The 21,504-nt window shown below is 44.4% G+C and overlaps 1 protein-coding gene across 4 annotated transcripts in view; it reads left to right on the top strand.

The window, feature by feature from the left end:
* Positions 1 to 1,230: 1,230 nt before the first annotated feature.
* The window catches only part of KIF3B (kinesin family member 3B), a 41,406-nt gene continuing 21,132 nt past the window's right edge, over positions 1,231 to 21,504 (top strand). For 3 of the 4 annotated variants that reach the window (XR_007461937.1, XR_007461936.1, XM_049650016.1), the window contains exon 1: positions 1,231 to 1,355. The gene's annotated coding sequence lies outside the window, so the exon portion shown is untranslated. Of the gene's footprint in view, positions 1,356 to 19,091; positions 19,363 to 21,504 lie in introns of those variants that run through there. The other variant, XM_049650017.1, reaches the window with a different exon arrangement.

The raw sequence follows: 21,504 nt of genomic DNA, 5'->3' as shown, positions 1-21,504 counted from the left end.
ACGTCTGAGAATGTACACATCATATTCAATTGGCCGGAAATTGGTCTTACCTGCAAGGAAGGCTGAGAAATGTAGTCTAGTTGTGTGTTCAGGAGCAAGGAAAAAAGTTCTGGGGGGCAAGTAGCAATACCTGCTACCGTAGGCAAAAATAGGGTGTGGGATGAGGAAGAGCATCTCAGAGCATTCATGCAGCACTCAACACATATTTACTGAGCACCTACTATAGACCAGACAGGATTTTAGGCATGGCAGCTGTAGTGGCAAATAGAGACTCTGCTCTCATGGAGCTTCTGTTTAGTGGGGATGGCACATGGATTCTTACTGTGTGTGGGGGGAGCACTGTGAGGGGTGCTGGAATCTGGCCTTCTAAACCAATGTGGCTGGAACAGACTTTTAGCAGTTTTGTAGGGATTTTGGATTTGATTCTGAGACCAGTGAGAATTCCATCAAAGAATGTTAAGCCAGGAACATGACATGATTTAGTTTACTATTTATTTGTTTATTTATTTATAGGCTCCATGCCCAACGTGGGTCTTGAACTCACTGCCCAGGTACCAAGAGTTGCATGTTTTACCTACTGAGCCAGCCAGGAGCCCCTGTTTTACCTTTTGAAGTGATCACTCTGGCAGCCTTGGGGAAAAATGGCTTGGCAGAGCAGGGCTGGACAGGAGTAAAAGCAGACGTTTCAGGCAATCTAGAGGGGCGGGGAGACCCGCCTGGCATGGTGCGGCGGTACTGAAGATGGAAAAAGGTGGAGAGACAGGAGAAATATTTGAGAGGTAGACTAAGAGATACGGTGACTGAGCGCATGTGAGGGCGTGAAGGCGAGGGGAGAGAAATGAATGATTCCTAAGGTTTTTTTTTGGCTTGAGTGCGTGACCCTAAGTGGGAGCAGTCTCAGTAGCGGTTTGGGGACCCAAGCCAGATAACGGATGTGAAAGCGCTTTAGGAAAGGTCAAGCGGCGGCTGAAATCGCATGGTGAGCCCGAGGCAGTGAGTTCCATCTTACATTTGGGGAAACTGAGGCACGAGAGGCCGGCAGGTGGGGTCAGGCCACGTCCCACACCTCTTCCGTGGATGAAAGGACAGAGGCGCGTGAAGTACCTGCTAAGCGCCCGTACTGTGCCCCGCCCCGCCGGCTTCCCTGTCCGCCGCTCGGGTCCCAATAAAGTTATTGAAATTGACACCAGTTGCCAAGGAAGTGGGTCGCCGAGCCGGGTTGCTAAGGAAGTGAGCGGCGACCATCTCTCCCCATCCGGGGCAGCGGGGAATGGCTGAGCCCGGGGCTTGCCGCCGCCCCCGCCGCCGCCGCCGCCGCCGCCGCCGCCGCCACCTGCTGTCGGCTCGCGCCTCAGGTGAGTCGGGAGGGGCCCGGGCGCCACCGGGGCAGGTCCGTCGCGCCCGCCGCCCGCGATCCGCCCGGAGGCCCGCGCCGGCGCCGCCGCCTGGCTCTGCTGCTTGGCGAGAGGGAGCATCCTCTGCCCTGACTCCCGGGCATCCTCCGGCCGTCCGGGCGGCCTCGCCCCTCCTCCTTCGGGCGGAGGCGCGGCCTGACCCTCAGACCTGGCCGCCAGGGGCCGGGGGCCACCCGGGGGCGTCTGGGGCCGCGGTCAGGGACCCAGCACTGGAGAGAGGCAGGGGAGCGAGAGCCTGGGGACCGAACCTCGACCGCTGCCCCGGTTCACTGTATGACCTTGGGCCAGTCCCTTTCCCTCTCAGGCTGCAGCCGAGTGTTTGTCCAGGGGTCTCCTAACACTTGCTGCTCAGAGTGCTTAACAGGATGAGGTGGGTACGTTGAAAGTGCCCTAAATGGGGCGAGGGAGAATTCTTAGGGCCCCCTGACATGGGCACCAAGAGTCCAGTTTTAAATGGGGAGTGTCTGCGTTGGAGACCCCGCATCTCCATTTGGTGATTGTTTGGCCTCGTCTTGGGCAAGTTGATCTCTGAGCCTTCATTTTCTGTAAAATGGGTTAATGAACCTCTGTGGGAAGCCAGTGAAACAGAGTATTTGTCAAGTAGCTTGGCACATAGTAAGTGTCCCACAAGCCATTAGGAGGCATGTGGGGTGGTGTGGGCAAGGCTTCCAGGAGGTGACTTTGAGACTGGTGGGATTTAGGTGTGTAGAGCTCCAGCCTGTATGTGTACTCCTTCCCTGGTGACACCACCCCCCCCCCCCCCGCCCCCAGTTTTACTTATCCACGCTGTGCAGAGCAGGGAAGGTGGTGTGGACCTGCACAGGTAGCCCTGGGGGTGGAAACCCAGAGGTCAAGTCCTTGTAGATGGCTGAGGTTAGCTGTCATTTTCAAATACTTGGACCCTGTTGGCCCGTCCAGAGCAAAAAGATATCTTATGTCTTTTGGGACGTGCTTAAAGCTTAGTAGCTATTTGCAAGTGTAGGATTAAGAAGCACTTTTCAGGTTCATTATCTCATTTAATTTTCACGGAGGCTTTGCCAGGTAGGTGGTGACCTAATCCCTATTTCACAGATGGGGCTGAGGCTCAGAAAAGGGAATGACTTGCCTGGGAATCTTACACCTATTAAGTGGTGGAGCTGGACACATTTCCAGGTGAATCCTGTATTTTCTCCCCTGTACCCTGATGTCTCTGCTTTCTCAACCATAACTGTTACAAAGCCACAGAGTATTCTTTTGTTTCTTCTGATTTCTACGGTTAGAGGCTTTTCTTCCAGTGGCGAGGAGATAAGATCTTACATAAAACTTCATTTAAATAGATGCCTTCCAGGGACGTTTGGGTACTTAGTCCGTGAAGCATCTGACTCTTGATTGTGGCTCAGATCATGATCTCACCGTTTGTGAGATCGAGCCCCATGTCAGGCTCTGTGCTAACAGCATGGAGCCTCCTTAGGATTCTCTCTCCCTCTCAGTCTGCCTCCCCCACCCCGGCAAATAAATAAACATTAAAAAAATTAAATAGATACCATCCAAAGTGTGGACCTCAAAAAAGAGCTGGAATTTTTTTTTTTAATTTTTTTAACCTTTATTTATTTTTGAGACAGAGAAAGACAGGGCATGAACGGGGGAGGGTCAGAAAGAGGGAGACACAGAATCTGAAACAGGCTCCAGGCTCTGAGCCGTCAGCACAGAGCCCGATGCGGGGCTCGAACTCATGGACCACGAGATCATGACCTGAGCCTAAGTCAGCTGCTTAACCGACTGAGCCACCCAGGCGCCCCAAGCTGGAATTGTTTTAAAATTTTTAATGTTTATTTATTTTTGAGAGAGACAGAGACAGAGTGCAAGTGGGGGATGTGCAGAGAGAAAGAGAGGGAGAGGGAGACACAGAATCCGAAGCAGGCTCCAGGCTCCGAGCTGTCAGCACAGAGCCCGACGCGGAGCCCGAACCCATGAACCGTGAGATCATGACCTGAGCTGAAGTCAGATGCTCAACTGACTGAGCCACCCAGGCGCCCCTAGAGCTGGACTGTTTAAAAGGCGACTTCTCTGTCCTTCAGTTCCCTCCTCTTTAAAATGAAAGAAGTAGGCTAGATAGTATCTGAAGGCCCTTTCAGTGTTCTTGTGCAACTCTCCTTGCAAGCTACTGGTTTTAAAAGCATGGAATCAGGCTGTCTGGGTTCAATCTCAGCTCTGCCACCTCCAAGCTGCGTGCCACTGAGCAATTTACTTCCATCTCTGTGCTGCAGTTCCCCCACCTGTAAAAGGGGGATAATGAAAGTATCAACCATGTATGGCTGTTGTGAGGATTCGTTGGAGCCTAATACGTTAAAGTGTGTGGCCTGTTTGATAAATGTTAGCTCTCATTATTTGGGCTTCACCTGTACTACGTATTATATTTATATACTTTATATCCTGTTTATGATTGGTGAGTGAATAAATTGAAGTATGTGCATACTACCAGGCTTGTCAACTTCAGAAGGTCACTGCAAGCTGGAAACAGTAGTTGTCACGGTAGAATATTAATGTCAGTATTATTATAGGGTCGCTCCAGGAACGTGCAATCCCCTGCCAGAATGGGTTGCAAAGAGAGATGGAAGCCGGTGGTAGGATGTCAACTCCCAATTGAGTAAATGTGTACTAAATCCCTCTGTGCCAAGCACAATAGAAGATGTGGAAATCAGTCCTGGGGTGTCCGGGTGGCTCAGTCAGTTAAGCCTCCAACTCTTGATTTCGGCTCAGGTCACGATCTCACAGTCTGTGAGTTCAAGCCCTGCTCTGGGCTCTGTGCTGGCAGCATGGAGCTTGCTTGGGATTCTCTCTCTCTCTCTCTCTCTCTCTCTCTCTTCCTCCCCTGCTTGCACTCCCATACAGTCTCTCTCAAAATAAACATTTTAAAAATTAAAAAAAAAAAACCAAAATCAGTCCCGATGCCATATACTTCAAGGACCTCAGAACGTAGTTTGTAGGTTACTAGCTTTTGAAATGATTTGACTTCTTTAAATGAATTCATGACTCGTGTTTAGCCCTACTGCAGAGTAAAGCTGCTTGTTCAGATCTCTTCTTTTTGTCCCTAGGCTTCTGTTGGGTGCCTCGGTTAGCAGCTTCGTTTTATCCACTGGTGTGTGGGGCCCTGAGAAAGATCCTTCTCTTGCGCCACTTAATAATACAATGCTGTCCGTGTGGTTTACAAAAGTGCTTAAGCGTGCCTTCACTCATTTGGTCTTATGAATAACCCTGTGAGGAAGGTAGGTTACAGATTTAATTTCCCCATCTTGCAGTCCAGGCACCTGAGGGAAGAGAAGCCCTGCTACCAGTAAGTGGCCCATTTCACATGGGAATTGGGTCTTCCTGCTCCAGGTTCAGTGCTGCTGCCCTATGCAGCCTCAGTTTGATTCACTCCACATTTGCTGAGCACCTGGTATGTGTCAGGCCCTGTTCTGGCCTGGAGATACGATGGTTCCGAGATGGATGAGATCCTTGCTTTATGCAGCAGACATTCCAGTGGCAGCAGTAGAAAAATAAACCAAGGCCACCATTTGGAAAAGTGGCAGAAGGAACAGCAAGGGTAAACTGCTCCAACAGTGGCTGGAGCAGGTGAGTTGGGGTGGAAGGAGAGAGAGAGAGGAGAGGGGGGCTGATGGGGAGGGGTGAGGCCTCAGATCCTACAGGGCCTTGTAGGCTAGAGTAAGCACTTGTGGTTTGATTCTAAAAGCTTGGGAGGCCAGTGAAGCCTTTAGGAAGGGGAATGACCGTAGTCGATTTTGGGTTTTTTAAAAAATCATTCTGGCCTCTGTGTGGCCAATGGATTTTAAGGGGAATAAGCATGGCGGCCAGGAGGGTAGTTAGGAGACTGGTTGAGAAGTGATGAAGGCCTGCTGCAGGGGTAGCAGTGGAGGTGGGTCCAAGAGGGTGGACTGGGGATATGTTTTGGAGGCAGAACCAGCAGGATGGTGGTTGGGAGAAGAGCTGAAGGAATCAAGGATGATTCCTGGGTTTTTGGCCTGAGCAATTAGGTAGATGTTGGGTAGTGCCATCTGCCTTTAAAATGATGAAAGGACTTTTTGGTAAGGTGCCCTGTGGGGAAGAATTCGCGGTGGTTCACTCCGAACCTGTTGGAGGGGCAGAGGTATAAACATCATACCTTACAGTTCGTGGGGACGAGATCCCAGATTATGTGCAGGAGCGCAGACGGATGCATCTCCCTGAAGCCCTCACCTTGGACTTCCGCAAGCCCTACTTTTCTTGCACTCTGGCTCTTTGCCGGCTAGTGGAGTGGCAGGCGTGGGCTTTGCCAGGGCAGTGCCCATCTGTCTCATGCTGTTGGTGTTGCTGTCCTGACTCGAGATCTTGGCTGATGAAGGCTGGAAGGAGGCTAGCCAGCTCTGGGAGAGAGTGAAGCTCACTGTCAGGGCCTCATACGGCCACAGTTTCCCTGCCAAAGTGGTTCTTTTCCTTGGCCCTCAAATGACATTTCTAAAGTTTCAGAGCTTTTGATTTGGGAATCCCTTGTGAAAAGCTGTTGTGTTCTGCCAGAATTCCTGGAGGATCCTTGAATGGAGTATCTCTTCTGAGCAAGAGAATTCGAGCCTTTTTTTCCTCTAGGCTAATACTTGCACTGGTAAATGTAGGCTTACGATGTTGCAAGTTCCACATGGTGAATAGAAGACTCATAATCCCACCGCCTCTACTCGTATAGCCTTGTTTGCTGTTTAAAATGTTCTTTCCTGTGTGTTCTTATCCAGTAATGCCAGTCCATGGAGGTCATGTGGAATATGTACCAATCCCCAGTTTACAGATGAGGCATTGAGATGCCAAGAGGTCGTTGTTTTTGTAACGTTAGGCACCTGGTAGGTGCTGGGTGAGGGAGATTCTTGCAGCTCAGGGAGTGTGTTTTTCATGTCAGAAGTACCCTTGTCCCCTGGAGCTTGCTAGCAGTGCAGAATCTGGGCCTAGATCTAATAAACCGGGCTGCATTTTACCAAGACCCCTGGGTGTCTCCTGTGCAAGTTAAAACTTGAGAGGTGCGCTTATTTGGTACTAAGTGGCAAAACTAGGGCTTGCCTGTGATAACGATAATAAAAGTGACAGGAGTAGCTAACATTCATTGAGCCGAGCACTGTTGTAAGTACTTGACCCACGTTGTCTCATGCAGTCCTCATAGCAACCCTGACCATGTTATGAATGTTATGAATGTTATGAATCCCACTTTCCAGAAGAGGAAAGCAGAGGCACAGAAAATTCCCATAACGTCCCCGGATCCTTTGCTCTTTCTGCCGCTGGGTTTTCCAGGTGGGCAGTCCGTCCCTGCTGTCTCATCCAGAGCTGTTCTCTTCTGTACGTGATACTAATGTTACATGCTGCTGAGAAAGTGACTTGAAAGAATGTTTGAGGAAATCAGGGGAAGAACCCTTGAGCTATTTTAACTGAATGAGATGGATGTCAGTCACTTGACCCATAGTCAAGAAACAGATATGCAGTTTATAAGATAAGCACCTCTCACACTTCTTAACAGTCCGACACTCAAGGCCGTAACAGCTGATGTGGGTAGGAGCTGCGAGCCTGTACTGAGTCATTTGACCCTACACTGTTTCTTGATGGTGGTGATAATATCTGTGCCGAGAAGAGGGCAGCCAAAGTCCCATACCACCCGCTGACTGGCTGCAAAGGATGCCTCAGTTTTCCCTCTCTGCCCTGTGGCCTCATTGTTTTCCTTTCAACATCTCCTTATCTCAGAGCTTAAAGTCTTAGAAAGATTTCTTGGTCAAGGTATGCCCGTAGAATCTTAGATTTCTTGGTGTCTTAGATTTCACAGGAAATTCTGGTGTGAAAAGGCAGTGGGATCAGGTGGGGTGGGGCAAGGATTCTGGTAGCAATTCCGCCACTTGCTGTGTGACCTGAGGCAAGTAATTCAACCTCTCTCTCAGTCGCAGCCTCTCTCTCTCAGTCTCAGAGTCTCAGTCTCAATATATACAAAATAAGGACCTGGAACAACTTTCCAAGGCTCTTCCAGCCCCGCCTAGAAGAATGAGTATGGAGTTGAGTGGTATTTTCTTTCTTGGTGACTTCATGCTGGGCTTTCACCCAGGCCTTCCAGGGTGGGGCTTTTAAAGCACATTTCTGGGCCGCCAGAGATCCTTGATTGCCATCAGCTCATCTTATCAGCCTCACACATCTGCATTGCAGCTGGGGATGTTTCTGTTTAAGGCTCAACTAGTCCTGGTGACACATTGTGTCTCCTCACTTTGTCACACTGCAGGCATTGAGCTCTTCACACACAAGCAGATCTATCTTTAGTATGCTGATTTATTTAAATCAGAGTTTGCATTAGAGAGCACCAGCGATCATTATGGTGGGTGTGGTTTTATTTTTACAGTTTTTGGCAGGATATTTGCAGCACTTGCATTTTGTCATATTTGAACATGGTGTATAAGTGGAAGCGGGTCCAAGGGAACAAGGAATTAGAGCAGATTATCATGCTCTTACCTACTCTGGGGTCCTTCACATCACCTTCAGCAGAGGTTCCAGGAACTGCCTGCTTCGGGGCTGTTGTGTGGGAATAAAGTCAATGGAAACTAGAAGCTCATGGAATGGTCTCCAGCAGTGTAGCGGATTGCAGTAATCATTACTTTATAACACATTTCAGTAACCAAAAAAAAAAAAAAAAAAAAAAAAAAAAAATCTAGCTAGTAAATCACAAAAGATTCCATTCAGGTAAGATAAAATATCAGCTCAGGTTACTTAAGATAACCACAAGAAGATTGTTCTTGGTGGAAATAGTTACTGGTTTTGCAAGATCTGCAGTAACCAGTCAGATTCTAGCCTAAGAAATATATCGTGTTTTTCCTTCCTTATTTCTTCAGTTGGCAGCGTTTTTTAATGGCATTTTTTTTCCTGTTTATAAAAATAATGAATTTCTGTTGAGGAAAAATGAGGAAAGTCCTGAAAAGATCAAACTTAAGATTCACTTTGGGGCACCTGGCCGGCTCAGTCGGTGGAACATGGGACTCTTGATCTCGGGGTTATGAGTTCAAGGCCCCATGCTGGGCATGGAGATTGCTTAAAAATAAAATCTAAAAAAAAAAAAAATGCTTTGAAAGATTCACTTTAGGCGTGTCTGGGTGCCTCAGTTGGTTAAACGTCTGAGTTTGGCTCAGGTCATGATCTCGTGGTTCGTGAATTCGAGCTCTGCATCAGGTTCTGTGCTGACAGCTCAGAGCCTAGAGCCTGCTTCAGATTCTGTGTCTCCCTCTGCACCTCCCCTGCTCGTGTTCTCTCTCTCTCTCTCTCTGTCTCAAAGAATAAATAAACATTAAAAAAAAAATTTTTTTTTTAAAGAGTCACTTTAAGTCCTACTGCCCAAAACTAGCCACTGTAACATCTTACTATCCAAAGGCAAAGATATCCCTAAATATATTTTATCTAGTGGATGTACAATTCTTACCTATTTCCCCTATTGTCATTTAGGCTAGTTTCAATGTTAAATATTATAAATAATGCTACAGAGAACATCTTGATGATTATCTTTGTGTAAACGTTTGTCTGCATTTCTGATGATTTCTTTAGATTATTTAATTAAAAAATTTTAATTACAAAGGCAACCTCCTTAAATCACATTTTTAACAAGGCAATGTCTAAATAAAGTTGGAAAGGCAGACATTTTACTACAATTTGGTGGAGAGGAGTTGCCTATGAAAATGGTATTCTAACTCAATCTCGGCATTCTTGTCTACTGGCAGATATGTTTTTAGATAAACGTACACTCAAAGCGTTACCTTTCATGTTGCATCTGGAAATGTTCATTTCATATTTCAGAACCATGTTTCCATGTTTAGTAGTTATAAACTAGTAAACTTTCCCTGGCATTGGGCATTTGTTTCCAGACTTTTACAATGACATAATGGGCTCTAATGAACATCTTTGCTTCTCTCTCTCAGCCTCATAAGAGAGCAATTCTAATAAATAAATAGATGGTTTGGGGACGGTTAGAATTTTCAGAGTTCTAAAGGAGAACCGTATGTTTTCCTTCTTAAAATTTTATTGGGATCCTCCAAAAGTGTTAAAAAAAACAACAACAACTTTATTGAGATATAATTCCCATACCATAAAGTATCTTTTCATAGTTTTTCTCAGCCTTCTTTGCTCCTTCTCCTGCATTTTCTTTTTGATACAGAATTCCCACTGTATAAGACCCAGAACACGGGCTTATGTAAACCCTCCGTTCTCTGAGCAGGCTGTTGGCTGGTGACATTGACTGGAAATACTGTACATACATTATCAGGTTTGTGCACTGCACGAGCTCTCACTATGAGAGCAAGCGTATCATTGTGGAATTGGACAGTGCATCATGACAACTGTGGACTTTTGGAGAGGGATTTTTAAAAAACATTTAACTCATCAATTACTGAATTAAGTTCTATGATTTATGGGAGATTCTGCTTCGTCAACTTTGGGAACTGTTTACTATAGAGGTGGCACATGTAGGGTGAGCTTCTCCAACATTTAATTAATATAATTAATATAAGAAATTAATTTGCTTCTCCAACATGAGTATACACGCAAATCATCAGAAGTCTCAATACAATGGGATTCTGATTTGGGGGGATCTAGATGGGGTTAGATTCTGCAGAGTTAAACCAGGTAGAACAGGAGAAGATTTTAGGTCACACTCCATACAGCATCCAAAATTATATTGAATGACATGGGTTAGGATGAGGTTGTTAGCGTTATTCCCTTTTAAACTTTGTTCTGGCCATGTCAAGGAGAACATTTGTGTGGTTCCCGTCTATTTCTTAACACTTGCTAAGTTGGTTTTCTAACCAAGAGAGATCAGACCGTCAGCCCTTAGGTAAGCCATAGTATCTAGCTAGAATTTAGTGACGTTGTTGTGTGTCCTTATATTTATTTTCATAGTTACCTTCTGTGTACAGTAAGTGATACTGATTTTCTATTCATGCTAGTGATACAAAGTTTCTTTGTGTTAGAAGAAAGTAGATTTAAAGAAAACCCTTGAGTAAATGATAGTACAGGTGGTTCATGGAAATGGTAAAAATAATGAAGAGACAATCAGATGACTGATATTTAGGGCTGGTGTAGGAAAAAGGCCATGAACTTTGGAGCCAGGCAGACCTGGTTTCTGCGTATTTTGCCACTTATTAACCCGGTGTGCCATGTTACTGCCCTCTCCCCTGCTCAGGGCTTTTCTCCTCCAGATTGGGTCAGGGCAGAAGCACCTCCTGTGGGCCAGGCCCTGTAATGCTTGTCTCCTCTGATGCTCAGACAACTCCATGTGGCAGGGTATTGGTGGTCTTCCCATTTCACAGACAAGCAAATAGTCTCAGAAGGAACTTGGGCCGGGTTCCAGAGCTAGGAATCGTAGCACTGGGTTTCAATCTCAGGTGTACCTGAATGTCTCTTTTCATTACTCCAGGCCACTTCCCTCTTTTAAATGTAGATTTTGCTCCGGCTCTCTACCCAGCTGAATGGCAGTCTGATTAAAGTGAAACGTCACTGAGGGGCGCTTGGGTGGCTCAGTCAGTTAAGCCTCTGACTCTTGATTTTGGCCCAGGTCATGATCTCATAAGTGAGTTCGAGCCCCACATGGGGCTCCGTGCTGGCAGTGTGGAGCCTGCTTGGGATATTCTCTCTCTCTCTCTCTCTCTCTCAAAACAAATAAACTTCAAATAAAATTGTTAAAAAAAAGAAAAGTCATTGCGCACACCCATGTTCCCTACAGCATTACTCACAATTGCCAAGAGGTGGGAGTTGCCCAAACGTCCCTGGACAGACCAGTGGATAAAGAAAATGTGGCGTATACACACAATAGGATATTATTTAGCCTCAAAAAAACAAGGTGATCTTGTCACATGCCACAACACAGAGGCAGAGTGGTCGTTTGCAGGGGCTGGGGAAAGGGGGAAATGGGGAGTTTCTGCTTGATGGGTATAGAGTTTCAGTTTGGCACGATGAAAAAGTTCTAGAGCTCTGTTACAATGTGGATGTAGTTGGCACTGGATTGTACACTTAAAAGTGGTTCAGAGGGTACATTTTGTATATAAGTGTAGGGTTTTTTTACCACAATTAAAAATTTCTTAAAAGTAGAAAAAGAAAAAAAGCCATTGGTCAGAAGGCATTTTTTTTTTTTTTCATTTTGGAAAAATGTCAAGCGTACATAAAAATAGACTAATATAATGAACCATGAACCCATTACCCGCTTCCAGCAGTTATCAGCACATGGCACTTCTGTTCTACCTACAGCCTCCCGTGCACCCCACCCCACTCTGGCACACAGTGCGTAACTTTATCTGAAAACACTTTTACGTGTACGCCTAAAGAACTTTTTCTAAAGAGCGCCATTTTCACACCTAAAAAAAGGTAACGATAATTCTTTAACCACCTAATATCTGGTGTGCAAATTTGCTCGATTGTCTCATACATTTTGTAATAGTTGGTTCATTTGGCTCAAGATCCAAAAAGGGCCCCCATCAAGCACCAAATGTTATATTTGGTTGATTTAACTGTCTTACATCAAAAGAGTGCATACATTTTTATTTTTATGTATTTATTTTTTAAATTTTTTTTAACGTTTATTTATTTTTGAGACAGAGAGAGACAGAGCATGAACGGGGGGAGGGTCAGAGAGAGGGAGACACAGAATCTGAAACAGGCTCCAGGCTCTGAGCTGTCAGCACAGAGCCCGACGCGGGGCTCGAACTCACGGACCGCGAGATCATGACCTGAGCCGAAGTCGGCCACTTAACCGACTGAGCCACCCAGGCGCCCCAGAGTGTATGCATTTTTAGCAGAGAAACAACTTCACTTCTTTCCTGGATGAGTACTTGGAATGAGAAGTTCCTGGAAGGAAGGCTGGTCTGGCTTCATAGTCTAGTGGTGGTTCAGAGTATAAGTTCTGTGTGTTGGACTGGTGTGGGCAACAGGGTGCACTGGCGATGGGGAGATTAATGAGACAGCCCAGGGAGGGGGTAGATGGCGCCCTCTGTCAAAAAGGAACCTGCATAGCTTTTACAGCTCTAGGAATGGATCCTGCTAATTACTCCTACCTGTAGCTAAAGGTGTATGTTCAGGATATTCACTATGGCATAGTTTGCAGTAGCAAAAGACCAGGAACCATGAGAAGACGTCCCGGTAGTGGAATGATCGAATACCTTAAAATTTTATTTTATTTATTTATTTTTTTAAGTAAAGTCTACACTCAACTTGGGGCTGGAACTCATGACCCTGAGATCAAGAGTCACATGCTCTACTGACTGAGCCAGCCAGGCGCCCCATCAAATACATTATAAAGCAACCACACAGTGACGTCTAGGCAGCTGTTTGAAGGAGGAGGGTGGTGGTAGTGCAGAAATTGCTTCCAAGATCTATAAAGTAAGCTGGAGAACGGTAGGTAGTGTACTTCCACTTGAGTTAAAAAAAAAAAAAAGATGGGCGAGCAATACAGATACATTAATGCTTAGGTATGCATTGAGTATTTCCCCAGGGGTCGGGGGAAGATTACTTGCTCATTACTGTACAGCCTGAATTGTTTTAATCTATGCATATATTGATGTACACATGTACATATGCATATATGTGTGTATTAAGAATAAGTTTATAGGTAGGCCTTTAAATAAGATAAGCCTAGTTTTGAATCCTGATTGTTCCACTTAATTGCTCTGAGACCTTGGGCAAATTAATTTCTCTGAACCTCCCATCCTTATTTTTAAAATGAGGCTAATACCTATTCCTCATAAGGTGATGTTGAGGATTAGAAGAGGAATATACGTTAAGCTCTTGATATACTGTGAATTGCAAGTGTCGAATATGACAAAACCTCAGACCTACACTGATCCTACTAAGAAGTAGCCTCTAGATTTGACTATATTTTTATGAATGTATTTTCTGAATGTTTCACAACTGGATTAAAAAAAGAAAGGATTTCTTTCCCACTTTTTCCCTCTAAATAAATGCTTTCTTTGTCTGCCTGTTTGGGTTATCAAATGACAGGGCATGCATGGTGCCAGTTTGAATTCAGGGCAGGAATTTATTTGTTCAGGGTTCTTGTATGTAACCTTTGTAGGTTTCTTTCCAGATAAGTAGCCTATCTTCCTAAAACACTTAATCTGAAATCAAGTTGCTAGACTTTTTCCCCCCAAGGAAACAATAGCTTCATTGCCATCCCCCTTCTTGATTATAAGAAACAAAATATATGCAGCTGTCAAAAAGGCCAAAGGAAGCAAAAAAAAAAAAAAAAATCACTTGCAAGCTCAGTCCCAGAGTAAATTAACTTTACTAATCTTGCAGTAGGCTAAGCACTGAGCATTAATTTATTAGTTTATTTAATCCTTAGAACAGTTCTTTAAGGTATGTGTTATTAACTGCATTTTATGTAAGAAACTATGACTTAGGTAACTTTGTCAAGATTTTGTAGCTAAGTGGCAGTGCAGAAATTAAAACCCTGACCTGTTGGACGCTAAAGCTCATGATTTTAGCGCAGAGCCTGCTTGGGATTCTCTCTCTTCCTCTTTCTCTGCCCCTCCCCCACTTGCACCGTCTCTGTCTCTCTCAAAATAGATAAATAAACTTAAAAAAAATAATAAAGCTCATGTTTTTAACCATGACTTTACCCTGTTTCCCTCACGTCTTTTTCTGTACATGTGCATGTACACATGTAAACATAAATCACGTCACAGTAGCTCTTCTCTTTGGTAGGCTGCTTTTTTTTTCACTCAGCCAAATGTCACGAATATCTTCCTAGAAGTAAATACTTAGAGGTTTATTGCCATTCTTAATGACTGCATAATTTCCCATTGTAGAGATGTGTTATAACTTAACCAGTCCTTTACCGATGAGTATTTAGGTGGTTATAGGTGGTGCTGTAATAAATATAAACATATGTGTGCATCTTGCATATATATTCAGGGATTGATGTCCTTAATTAGATCCTTAAAATAATTCCAAGAAATGGAGTTGCTGTTTGAAGGGAGTGTTACATTGTGACTATTACACTTCAATGGATTGATTGACTGTTTGATTCAAGATATTGATTACTCAACTTAGCAAATAATCTGTGCCAGTTTGAGATGCTGTGGCTCTTATACGTACTGTAAGGGACAGTTTGAAAGTTTTTAGACAATTCACACAATTATCTGGTTATAAACAGTACCTGTAATAACAACAGCCTGTATTTTATTAACCTTTGGTCTAAATGCCTTTAGGGCGGAGACTGCATGACTTGCTACAATGACATTAGAATGTTAAAGAGTCTAGTACTGTAGACCTCATGGAAGCTCTTTTAGACACTTCACCATAAAGTTGAGATAAGTATTTTTACTCCTAGGGCCCTTTGTTCATCAGTTAAAACATTGCCTTTCCCTTCCTGCCTCTCTTTCTTCTTTCCTTCCTTCCATCTTGACGCCCAGCCTGGCTCTCAGACCCACGACCCTGAGATCAAGAGCCACATGCTCCACTGACTGAGCCAGCCAGGCACCCCAAAACATTTTTACTACCTTATATTCATGGTGGTCAGTAAAACTGGGTAGATGAAAGGAAGAAAATAATGAGTTTTAACAATTGGATATTACTTTACTAATTAATTTCACAAAATTTTTCCATCTCCTTTTCCCCCTAATTTTATTTTTCTGACCACACAGTATATTCCCACTAGTCAAAACCCAAGAGGTCTAAAGGGTATACATGCAAAGTCTCCCTCCTGCTCTTACCCCACGCCATATAGCTCTTTCCTTATAGGCAGCCAGTGTTGTTATCTGGCTCATGAACATCCCTTAAAATATATTTTATGCACATATAAGCAAATATAGAACTGTTCCCTCCACACAAATCCAATGTCATTTTTTTTTAAGTTTTTTTTTTTTTTTTTTTTTTGAGAGAGAGAGAGAGACAGACAGAGTGTGAGCTAGGGAGGGGCAGAGAGAGAGGGAGACAGAGTCCAAAGCAGGCTCCAGGCTCTGAGCTGACAGCACAGAGCCTGACATGAGGCTCAAACTCGTGAACTGCGAGATCATGACCTGAGCTGAAGTCTGGCTTTCAACCGACTGAGCCACCCACGTGCCCCAAATCCAATGTCCTTTTAAACATTTTTAAACATTTTTTTTTTTTTTTTTTAATCGAGGGGGAGAAAGAGAACTTGCACATGCATGTGAGCACAGGGGAGGGGCAGAGAGAAAGTGGGAGGGAATGAATCCCAAACAGGCTCTGTGCTGTCAGCGGAGAGCCTGACTCAGGGCTCAATGTCACAAACTGTGAGACCATGACCTGAGCCAAAATCAAGAGTTCGATGCTTAACTGACTGAGTCACCCAGGCACCCCCCAATGTCCTTTTAAAAGTTCCTCAGTGATGTTATTTTTCAACAAGAGATGAATAATCTTGTTTCAAAAATTGTGTAACTCCCATTAATGGGAGACCCAGAATTGGGCTTGCTCTCTGATACTTCAAAACAGCGCTGGTTGTGAGAGTAGTGTTGGTGGTGATGAGGTAGATACAGAGTAGAAAACAGCCACTTCCCCTGAGAGAAACTTGCACAGGGAGTTGGCTTAAGCCTGGTTAATAGGGAGCTGCTTTATCTTCTTGCCTGAGAGTAGTGTTTCTCAGATGGCCCACGTGATCTGTGGCTTCAGCTGCCTTTCAGATCCTGAGTCCTTGAACTCCAGGCCAGGGCGGTTGGCAGGTGGTTGCCTGGTCTGATCTTAGAGGACACTGCATTGGAATGCATTGATTAAAGTTGCATTAGCCTGTACTCTGTGCACCTGCAGATTGCTCCGCCTTGCAGGGCTGTTTCTGGTAAATTGTCAGACCTTTATTTTTTTCCCCTTTGAAGATACCACATGCTCACTAAAGAATAGATCACTATTGATGTTTTGATGGGACTTATTTTATATAATTGTGATTGCATGCGTTCAGTTTTGTAAACTGCTTTTTCATTTGTGATAAGCATTGTCCATGCCATTACAGACCCTTGGTAAGTGTCATTTAAAAAGATAGATTAGGGGAGCCTGGGTGGCTCAGTTGGTTAAGCATCTGACTTCGGCTCAGGTCATGATCTCTCGGTTCGTGAGTTCGAGCCCTGCATGGGGCTCTCCATTCTCAGCGCAGAGCCCACTTCAGATCCTCTGTTTCCCTCGCTTTCTTCCACTACCCTGCTCGGGCACTCTCTCCCTCTCAAAAATGAATAAAAACATTAAAAAAAAAAAAAAAGATCAAGGTCTAGGGGCACCTGGTGGCTCAGTTGGTTAAGCATCCGACTTTGGCTTAGGTTATGATCTCGCAGTCTGTGTGTTCGAGCCCTGTGTCAGTCTCTGTGATGACAGCTCAGAGCCTGGAACCTGCTTCGGATTCTGTGTCTCCTTCTCTCTTTGCCACTCCCCCACTCACATTCTGTCTCTCTCTCTTTCAAAATTAAATAAACATTTAAAAACAATTTAAAAAGATAAAGGTCTAAAGAAAACCTCCTCTTAAAAAAAAAAAAAAAAGACTTGCATGGCAGGCCTTTCTTAATCAGATCACGTATACATGAATTTGGTTATAGACAAAGATGCCTATAGGAGCCAGGCAGGAAATACAAATGGGCAAAGCATGCTGGGTGTGACTGTAGAGAGCAGGGTTGGGGCAGATTGGAGAGGCTGGGCTCTCCAAAGTAGCAGGTGTTTTCTCAGTTCCCATTGCTGCCATTTGGGTCATGGGCTAGGGGCTGTCAGATATTCCTATTCTTCAAGAGAAACAGAAAACCTGGTTTTTTTTTTTTTTAATTTATTTTTATTTTTTATTATTGAAGAAACTTAAGTTTATTTATTTACTTTGAGAGAGAGTGTGAGCATGTGTGTGCAAGTGCACACATGAGTGGGAGGGTGGGGTAGGGGAGGGAGGGGCAGAGAGAGAGGGAGAGAATCCCAAGCAGGCTCCACGCCATCAGTGCAGAGCCCGACACAGGCCCCATCTCACAACCATGAGATCGTGACCTAAGCTGAAGTCAGGAGTTGCATGCTTAACTGACTGAGCCATTCAGGTGCCCCAAGCCTGGTTTGTTTGTTTTTTAATGTGAAATGGGTGTTTTTTTTTTTTTGTTTGTTTGTTTTTTTTGAGAAAACAAATTTTTACATATTCAGAAAATAATATGGGAAACAATCAGGATTGACAGCAGTTAACATTTTCTCTTATTTTCTTCAAGCCTCATTTCCCTGGGGTTTTTGTTTGTTTGTTTGTTTTATTTTGTTGTTTTTTGTTTGAAGTAAACTCACCTCCCAATGTGGGGCTTGAACTCATCACCCTTAGATCAAGAGTCGCATGCTCCACCAACTGAGCCAGCCAGGCACCCCACCCTGTTTTATTTTTTTAAGAGGAATGATACAATATTACAGATAAAATTGAAATATCCTTCCCATTATTTAAAAAAATTTTTCAATTTTAGAGAGAATGAGCGCGTGAGCAGGAGAAAGGGGCAGAGGGGGAGAGAGAGACAGAGACAGAGACAGAGAGAGAGAGAGAGAGAAAGAGAATCCCAAGCAGGCTCCATGCTCCAAGCAGAGCCCTCTGTGGGGCTGACCCCACGACCCTGGGATCATGACCTGAGCAGAAATCAAGAGTCGGACGCTCAATTGACTGAGCCACCCAGGCGCTCCAAAATATCCTTCCCATTTTTAATCCCATTCTCCACCTCTCACCCTGCCCAGTTTGGGCAGCTGCTATCATAAATTGTTGTATATCTTTCCCATTTTTTTTTTTAACGTTTTATTTATTTTTGAGACAGGGAGAGACAGAGCATGAACGGGGGAGGGTCAGAGAGAGGGAGACACAGAATCCGAAACAGGCCCCAGGCTCTGAGCGGTCAGCACAGAGCCCGACGCGGGGCTCGAACTCACGGACCGCGAGATCATGACCTGAGCCGAAGTCGGCCGCCCAACCGACTGAGCCACCCAGGCACCCCCCCCATTTTTTAATACTTACAAATGCAGCTCTATGAGCACCATATTATTTTATACATTTTTTGTTGTTTTATAAATTTTTAATCATAATTATCACTCTGTACTTGCTTTTTCACTCAGCCTGTTTATTTATCCATGTAAACATATATAAGTCTAATTCAGGCTTGGCAGACTTTTCTGTAAAAGTTCAGGCAGTAAATATTTTAGGTTTTCTGAGCCAGACTGTCTCTGTTACAGCTACTCAACTCTGATATTTTATAGCTAACACAGCCATAGGTAATGTGTAAACAGAGGAGGTATGGCTATGTTCCAATAAAATTTTATTTACAAAAACAGGATGTGGGCTGGATTTGGCCCCTGGGCTAGAGCTTGCTAACCCCTGCTCTAATGTATTCCTACTGAATAGTATAGTGTGTATGATATGATCACACCATATGCTATTTTTCAATTCCCCTGGTTTAGATTGTTTCCAGCTTTTCTATTTTAACATGCTGCAGGAAGCATCCTTGTCCATGTTTCCTTGTGTAAACATTCACATTCAAAGGTTTTTCACTAGGACATACACATAAATAGAAGTGGAATTGCTGAGGGTTTCTTTTTTTTATTTAAACAAATAAAATGGACCAAATAAAATGCTTCGGGTAGAAGAACGTAACGAGTTTGAGACCTCTGTCCTAGAATCTCTATAGGAAGCCAATAGTTAGTGAGAATCCAATCCACACTTACTTCTAGAATGTGAGGTAAGAATCCGTGACAACCAGCAAAGATGAGGGTGCATTCACCCAAGTATAAGAGCTGGAGAATGATCTGGAAGCGTGTGACCGCCATGAGAAATGCGTAACTGACTTCCTCAGCGGACAAAAGTGGTGAAGTTAGGGAGAAACTCAGCTTTTCGTGGATAGTGGCCATTCAGACGGTGGTTGTTAACGTCGGAATGATCAGTTCTAACAGAAAAGCTATTCAGGACGAAGGTGACGAGCTGCTGACCTGTGGTTGCTTCTTTCCTGGCAATGCTGTGAGTTCCTTTAAAGATTTATCACTGCAATTAGACCGGCTAGAAGAAGAGTAAGGAAGGTAATAAAGCAAAGAAAGAGCGTCAGGGCATCCTTCCAAGAAAACCCTCTCCTCTGAGGAGGACCCAGAGCAAGTTTTTAAGCCCTGGTGGCAGGAAATTAAATTAGCCCATCTTCCTGAAGCAGTATGGCAACAATACGTGACTCGTGCAGTCGAGCTCAGCGAGCTCAGCAAAGAAATGGTATTATTCTGTGTTCTGAGTTGAGATTTAATTAAGAGGGCTCGGGCTTTGGGAAGTCCTTCTTTTTGAAACATTTTAAGCATGATTGTAGGTCATTATAGTTCCTTTGTTTTTATCGTTTGGAAGAGCGCAAAAAATATACGGTCACCCTGCGGTGGACCTTTTCATTTTTTTAAACAGGCTCGGGGCCACCTTGTTTTGATAGGTAAAAGCTGGACAGCTCTGCCTCTTCTGTAATGCAGAAAAATTGGTCTCTCCTCTGACCCATTCTCCTCTTACCCCCCTTATGTTTCCTTTAAAAATTTTTTATTTTATTTTATTTATTTAAAAAATTTTTTTAATATTTATTTTTGAGAGAGAGAGAGACAGAGCATGAGTGGGGGAGGGGCAGAGAGAGAGGGAGACACAGAATCCGAAGCAGGCTCCAGGCTCCGAGCTGTCAGCACAGAGCCCGACGTGGGGCCGAACCCATGAACTGTGAAATCATGACCTGGGCCGAAGTTGGACGCTTAACCAACTGAGCCACCAGCCGTCCCTTTTCTTTCTTTCTTTCCCTTTTTTTTTTTTTTTAAGGTTTTATTTATTTAAGTACTCTCCACCCAACATGGGGCTCAAACTCATGACCCCGAGATCAAGAGCCGCATGCACCTCCCACTGAGCCGGCCAGCCTCCCTCCCTTACGTTTCTTACTCCAAGTCTATGGGATCTTGTCTAAACCATCCCATGTGCTGCAGCAGAGGCCTCCCCACGGGAGGCTCCGGGGCTTGGGGTTTGAGCTTGGCCCCTGACTTTTGCAGGTCTCTGCTGACATGGAGGTAGAGACAGGCAAGGGATCAGCTGCAGTGGTAGCTTGGGGGCCATTGCCCTGGAAAAGAAAGGGAGACCAGACCGGCCATTCTAACATCTAGTTCTTTCTTATCATCAGACAAAATTGTAATAGCGTATAGAAAGTGATGAACGAGGGACTGTCTTACATGCTTTTCTTTAAATGGCTGGAGCTTCACTTCTAATTGAACATGGATTAAGTATTTGGATCTCAGTTTAATCTGATTTTTTTCAGGGTGATAACTATAAAACTGAACAAGAGAATAAAAGTTAGGGCTCACTAGTCATCTCTGGAATGATCGTTTGACAAAGGTTTTGGATGAATCTGTATTAGTTGATTTTAATTCCGCTGTATGTTAGTTCATAAAGTGCTTCCACCTTTGTAAGTACTGCCTAGTGTCACGATCATCCACCAGGAAGGAGCATTATCCCTCTTTTACCAATTTAAAAATTTTTTTTTTTCAACGTTTTTTTATTTATTTTTGGGACAGAGAGAGACAGAGCATGAACGGGGGAGGGGCAGAGAGAGAGGGAGACACAGAATCGGAAACAGGCTCCAGGCTCCGAGCCATCAGCCCAGAGCCTGACGCGGGGCTCGAACTCACGGACCGTGAGATCGTGACCTGAGCTGAAGTCGGACGCTTAACCGACTGCGCCACCCAGGCGCCCCTCTCTTTTACCAATTTTAAAGAAAATGGGTTCAGAGAGGGTAAGAGGTTTTCTGGTTCTTCATCCTAGACATTATTTTATTACATCTAACAACTAGAGAAGTATGAAAAGTAAATTTTCGTGTTTCCGTGTGCTTAGCAGCAGAAGAATCTTTTATAAAAGCTTAGTGGGGGAACACATTGACTCTCTATTAACCTGCAGCACATTTGCCTAGAACGGCCCGTCACTGCTTCACGTTCTGCCACTCCTTTGTTGGCAGGGAATAGGTCATCCTCACAACTAAAAAGACATTGTTATCACTGTTCTAAGTGTCTGTTAAAATGACAAATGCATATATCCTGTGAGCCGGCAGTTGCACACCTAGAAATTTAACTTACAGCTATACTTGCTCACACATGCAAGGATGTG

The sequence above is a fragment of the Panthera uncia genome (genome assembly GCF_023721935.1).
Source record: "Panthera uncia isolate 11264 chromosome A3 unlocalized genomic scaffold, Puncia_PCG_1.0 HiC_scaffold_11, whole genome shotgun sequence".
Lineage (NCBI taxonomy): Eukaryota > Metazoa > Chordata > Mammalia > Carnivora > Felidae > Panthera > Panthera uncia.
Note: the sequence above shows the minus strand (reverse complement) of the source record. Positions and strands in the feature narration are given on the sequence as shown.